The sequence below is a fragment of the Trematomus bernacchii genome, unplaced genomic scaffold (assembly GCF_902827165.1).
Source record: "Trematomus bernacchii unplaced genomic scaffold, fTreBer1.1, whole genome shotgun sequence".
NCBI lineage: Eukaryota > Metazoa > Chordata > Actinopteri > Perciformes > Nototheniidae > Trematomus > Trematomus bernacchii.
In genome coordinates this window covers 699629-705628 of record NW_022987581.1, presented here as the reverse complement: position 1 = coordinate 705628, position 6000 = coordinate 699629, and the positions used below count along the sequence as shown (strand labels likewise).

The window sequence follows — 6000 nt, the reverse complement described above, 5'->3', positions numbered from 1 at the left end:
TCGTTTTAAGGTGAGCCCTGAGCAGCTTCACAGTCAAAGTTGATGCATTGTTTGAAAAGCAGTTCCTCTGAATCTCACCATGAACAAAACTCTTTCAGATGTTCACCTTTTACACTGACACACACACACACACACACACACACACACACACACACACACACACACACACACACACACACACACACACACACACACACACACACACACACACACACACACACACACACACACACTGTCCAGCCAGCTATGCTAACCCCTCTCTCTGCTAACCAGCTCTGTCCTGTGATGTTACATGTGCTCCAGGAGTGTTAGATCAATAGCCGTGTATCATTAACCTACATCCAGACACACACACACACACACACACACACACACACACACACACACACACACACACACACACACACACACACACACACACACACACACACACACACACACACACACACACATACAGCCCTCTTTCCCCCCCTATATTCTGCAGCATCCCTCCTTCTCCCCTCTAATGTTTGGGTCAGGTTCATGTCCTCTACCCCTACCTCCATTCATGAAGAGGCAGAGGGGGGAGGGATGGATGGATGGAGGGAGATAAGGGAGAGAGATGGACAGAGGTAGATAGAAGGGGAGGGATGGAGTGGGAAAAAAACAAGCTTTGAATACAAATGAGCTGACACACATAATGCATTCCCCCCTCTCCTCCCTCTCTCTCTCACACACACACTCTTACTCTCTCTCTCTCTCTCTCTCTCTCTCTATCTCTCTCTCTGTCTCTCTCTCACACATGTTCCTGCACTCTCCTCCGTGCCTCCTCATTGGACCGATGCACGCTGCACAGGAGGCAATTTCATCCACTTAATTTATTACTCATCATTGCCGGTTGTTGGTAGGAACAAGCTAATTAAAAGAGGAGGGTGTGTGTGTGTGTGTGAGAGAGCGTGTGTGTGTGTGTGTGGAGGATTTGGAGACGGAGACGTTGGAGCTGCTGCCGTCTCTCACGCTTCACCGTGGGGGAGAGTAGAGGAGGAAGAAGAGAGGACAGCTGGATGGTTTTTTCACACCACTTACTTACACCATCATCTGATCTGACATGACCACCGCATAGGAATCTGGTGCAAACGAGACGAGGTAAGGAGGGAGGAAAGGACGCAAGGAAATACCACAAAAACATGTTCTGCTTTTAATATATCATGAGTCTTTGAATGTGTGTGTGGGTGTGTGTTTTGGTGCGGGGGGAGTGTCCCAGTGTGTGTGTTTTGCCGTGGTATTCCCCAAACAGAAGCCCTTCATTATCCGGCACCGGGTAAATCCTATTATGGATTAACTCTCCTCCTTGACTTTGTCCTATTAATAGGAGAGGAGGGAATGCCGTGTAGTACAAGCAGAGGAGGTGTTTGTTTGTTTATTTGTTTGTTTGTTTGTTTGTTTGTTCGTGACTGAACTCAGGTGTATTGTTTGGCACAGGACTTCCTGTACTGCATGTGAGATGGAGCATGCAGTGTGGCAAAAAGGCTCACACACACACACACACACATACATACACACACACACACACACACACACACACACACACACACACACACACACACACACACACACACACACACACACACATTCCTGCACAACATGAGGGCAAATGGACAGACAGCACTGGGCTGCAGGTAAATGCTCAAATCAAACATGTCAGTCGCTGAAAGAAAAATGTCTGCAGTACAAGTGTTAAATATTTCAGTTATGGAACATGAAGCACAAATATATAAAATAACCTCTGAGTGACATTTGGTATTTTAACGCTGCATTGCTGCTGCACAAATGTGGATGTATGCATAAAAAGATACGTTAAGAGCATTCGTTTGGTAACGCAGAAATAAACTCAAGCATGATCCAGATTGTTGCACCCAATTAGCCATTGAGTGTGTGTGTGTGTGTGTGTGTGTGTGTGTGTGTGTGTGTGTGTGTGTGTGTGTGTGTGTGTGTTGTGTGTGTGTGTGTGTGTGTGTGTGTGTGTGTGTGTGTGTGTGTGTGTGTGTGTGTGCTGTGTGTCCTGGGGCAGGGTGTTGGACTGCAGAGGCAGCCGAGAGGACATATGGCTGCTCCTACCCTCTGACTGGGGTCCTTAAAGGAGCAGCAGAGGATTCAAATGTCCTGCTCTCCACATTTGTATACATGTGTGTGTATCAGTGTGAGTGTGTGACGGTGCTAATTCAACTTTCCCCTCTGCAGCTCCACCATTTTGATTTCAGTTCCCACATGTTTTGGTTGTGTCTCTGTGTAATTGGCTCTGGATTCTGTCTGTCTTTGTTTCCCTCAGACTACACACATCTGTCTCATGCACACATCTCCTGTCTGTGTTGACAGGTTGCTTTGATGTCCTCTGATTGATAGATGGACGATCAGATTAAGCCCCCTTTCACTTGGACCCTGCTTATTAGATCAGAACCAGCTGGACAGCCTCCTGCATCCAAATCTCAAATACATGCACAAAGCTCTGTGCATTTCAACCACGATTTAGCAGAGTTACAGAGGTCGAATACGAGCCAGGCTGCAGTAAGGACCACTTTTCTAAGAAATGAGCTTCTGGGGCATCCTACATCCCCTTTTAAAGCATCAAATAACTTATTAAAACCACTCCTACTACTTGGCCTAGACAGTATGAAATATGGACATAGTCTCTGTGACGTCACTCAAAGGTTTCTGAACAGCCGTTGTAAAGTTACATTTGGGATCTGACTTTCGTCATCTTGGCAGTGACGACATCTAACTCGCTAATCCAATAATGGTAAAGAGGTTGATCATTGAAGAGTTGGAGGTGGTTTTGGATAGCATCATGTGACCAGACCCTGTCACTTAAACTGGCCACACCTTCCCATATGCAGAACTTTAAGCCTTTAAACTGGGTAAAAATCCACCGCCCACTTGCCTCTCTCTTTGTGTCAGCTGTTTGGTGCTGAGCTTGAAGTGGTGAGTTGGTTTTTAGCTTTCTTCTCTGGTCACAGTTACGTGCTGTGGTTAAAAATGACCCTGTTAGCCTCGAGCACTGGAAAAAATGCTGCTCCAAAAACAAGTTAAACAATAATGAAAACAAGGTGTTTTCACTTGAAATAAGTACAAAAATCTGCCAATAGATCAAGAGGAAATTTGCTTGGTAAGATTTCTTGAAATAAGAACGGATATTTAGATAAATCTGATCTTGTAATTAGCTGAGAACTCATTTTTAACTATATTTGACCAGAATCAGGAAATGTTGTGTTATTTATAATAATACTCAAAAGTTTTCTGTTTTCTGATGTTAGTTGGTGATTTTCAAATAAATATGTGTTTCATCTGAGATACAACTCAAAATAAGATTTTTTGACTTAACAAGATGATGCATTGTCTAAAAACAAGACCTGATATCTCACTGCAGTGTTACTTCTGAAGTTATTGTTCTTATATCAGGAGTAAAGACATATTCTGACTCGATATTAGACAAATATACTTGGCAAGATTTCAAGTTTTTGTAGTGAGAGTGAACCAAAAGAGTAAAGGTGTTGGAAAGACATCACAATCAGTTTAAATGCACACACTTGGAGGAGACCTGCAGATTGGTATGATCATTATTACCCCTGCCAATGAGGTAATTTGTTTGGGTTGGTGTGTTGCTTTTTTGTCTGTTTGTCAGCATGGATACAGAATAACTACAGGCTATAACACTTGGTGTAAGGTTGTATCATGGACCAGGTAAGAACCAATTCAATTCTTGTGCGGATCTGAATTACAGGGCAAAAACACGCCTTATTTTTTACTTATGGAAAAAACCTTGACTAACTTGAAACACCTTTGTCACATTGTCATTTTATACGTAATATAAACATATTGATTGAAGAAGCTCTAAAAACTGAAGATAATGTTTCCGGATTTGCAGGCTTTGGAGTTAACCACTAAGTAATACTTGCTCAACACAGATTTTACTGACGACCTTTGGAAATGAAGTGTAATCCTCTAACTCTGTTTCCACTTTCTGCATACTGAGCAGAAGACAGATTTTCTCATACTAATTAAGCTTCAAACTTGTCATCCAAATCAGCACTCAGCAAACACTTCTGAGAAAATGTCTCAAACACCAAATGTGCGTGGGACAGCTCAGAAGCCTGCTCACACCCGTGGAGAAAACAAGCTTTCATTCTCTGCGTAAAGTCATCCCTCGCTTGGTGTCCCACTTATCAGTTATTAAACATCAAAAGCTTCCATACATCGTCTCTCGCCACCCGAGTGGTTTCTGCGGTAAAGCAGTTTTTATCTTCAGCAGATCTGCCACCACCAACTCATGCATTTTTGTACTTTCTCAGTCGGTGGCCCAAAACTTTGGAGGAGAGCCTCTTTGTTCTGCCTCCCACTGAGGGGAAGAAACATTGAGAAACACTTCCCTTCAGCCTTTAGTGGAGAAGAAACGAAAATCGAGTCCTCGCTCAGTCTTTCTGTTTCTCTGACGTTTGGTTTCCGTTACCTGGGGCTTTTTGCTTGTTCACCCTGGCAGCTCCTTTTTTACATTTTTTACAAGTCTCACACAGAGTCCAACCAACCCTCTCTAAAAAGCAGTCTTGGTTGGCACGTTGTATTGTTCGCTAAGAGCTTGGCTTCATGCCTTATTCATCCCTCAGGCCTATTCTTTCCACCAGCGTTGAAGGAATTAGGAGGAAAGAAAGCTCCCCGGCACATATCACACTCAAACTCACCAGCAGACAGAGGTCAACCTGACAGCTTCTCAGAAACAAAGACACTTCTACCTCCCCTGTCTACTCTATATATTGCGAGTTTTTAAAGCCTGTCCAACTTGACAACCCATGACTCAGGGTCCTTGCCAAGTCTCTGAAAATAAAGTTTCTGTTCTAAGTTCAGCAAAGTGATAGATAAAAAGCCTTGAGGCAAACACTACATTTAGCTGAGCACTCAAACTCACTTTTGAGAAGGTTTGCAAAGTGTGACAACAGGGATTACAGTGTCATTACTGCTGGCACTTTACTGTGACAAATCTTTCCTATTTTTCTCTTTCGTCAGTGGCGAGCCGTCAGGCCCTCAAACATTTTTTTAAATATATTTATAAAAATATATTTTTTAGTTATATATTTCATTAGTTTTACCAAAATAACTTGATTTAATTGAATTTAAAATAACATTTCCAAAGAAATAAATCCTTCGAATCTGCCTGTTCAGTTTCTGTTTGAATGTGAAGGGTTAAATGAAAGAAGCTCCTTTAGCCGTCTCTGCGAGTTACTGTGAAGATAGGAGCTGATTGGTGGTCCTGCTGTAAATTCACAGAGGGCCAGCTAAAGTTACTCAATGAGAGAGTAATGTCAAATGACAGTACAATTGATCAATCATATCTTCCCTCTAAATGGGTGGGTTTTATTATCGCGGACTTTATGACAAGTTCCGCCCGCTGTGAAGCTTTTCTTGTTTCCATAGCAACAACAACTTCCTGTCAACAGTGTAAACTCGCCTTCAAAATAAAAGCATGCCAAATTACACTTAAGACATACAACTGCAACGAAAGTAACAAACACAATGCAATATCATTTTCCATTTCAAAGAACACAAATTGGGTTCACAGGTGTTGTTTTGTGTGGTAGAGGGTCGCTGTCATTGATGCGTTTTGCACCCCGGGCCGTTGTTTTGATATTCCGCTGAAGTATACGCTGTGACGTAATAACTATTTTTTTTTATTTTTTTCGAGGGAAGGGTTGGGGGTCAGAGGGCCTACATGTAGGTATAAAAGTCACGGCTCGCCACTGTCTTTCGTTAATCTATTTTTATACAGTTTAAGTGGAAACAGCTTGGTCAGTGGCCTGTCACATCAAACTATGACCGTCTACAAACCCTCTAACATTGGTTTCAGATGTTTAGGGTGGCTTATAATAGCTCTTGTAATCAAGACAGGAGTAAACACGGAGGTCGGATGACGTATAAACGATGATGAAGTCCATCTATAGGAGGTTTTGTTGACGGATGGGTCGTAGAAACACC

At 42.7% G+C, this 6000-nt stretch overlaps 1 protein-coding gene across 3 annotated transcripts in view; it reads left to right on the top strand.

Moving 5' to 3' along the window:
* Positions 1 to 879: 879 nt before the first annotated feature.
* Positions 880 to 6000, top strand: part of plppr2a (phospholipid phosphatase related 2a) — a 70308-nt gene continuing 65187 nt past the window's right edge. For all 3 annotated transcript variants that reach the window (XM_034127144.1, XM_034127147.1, XM_034127145.1), the window contains exon 1: positions 880 to 1125. The gene's annotated coding sequence lies outside the window, so the exon portion shown is untranslated. The remainder of the gene's footprint in view (positions 1126 to 6000) is intronic.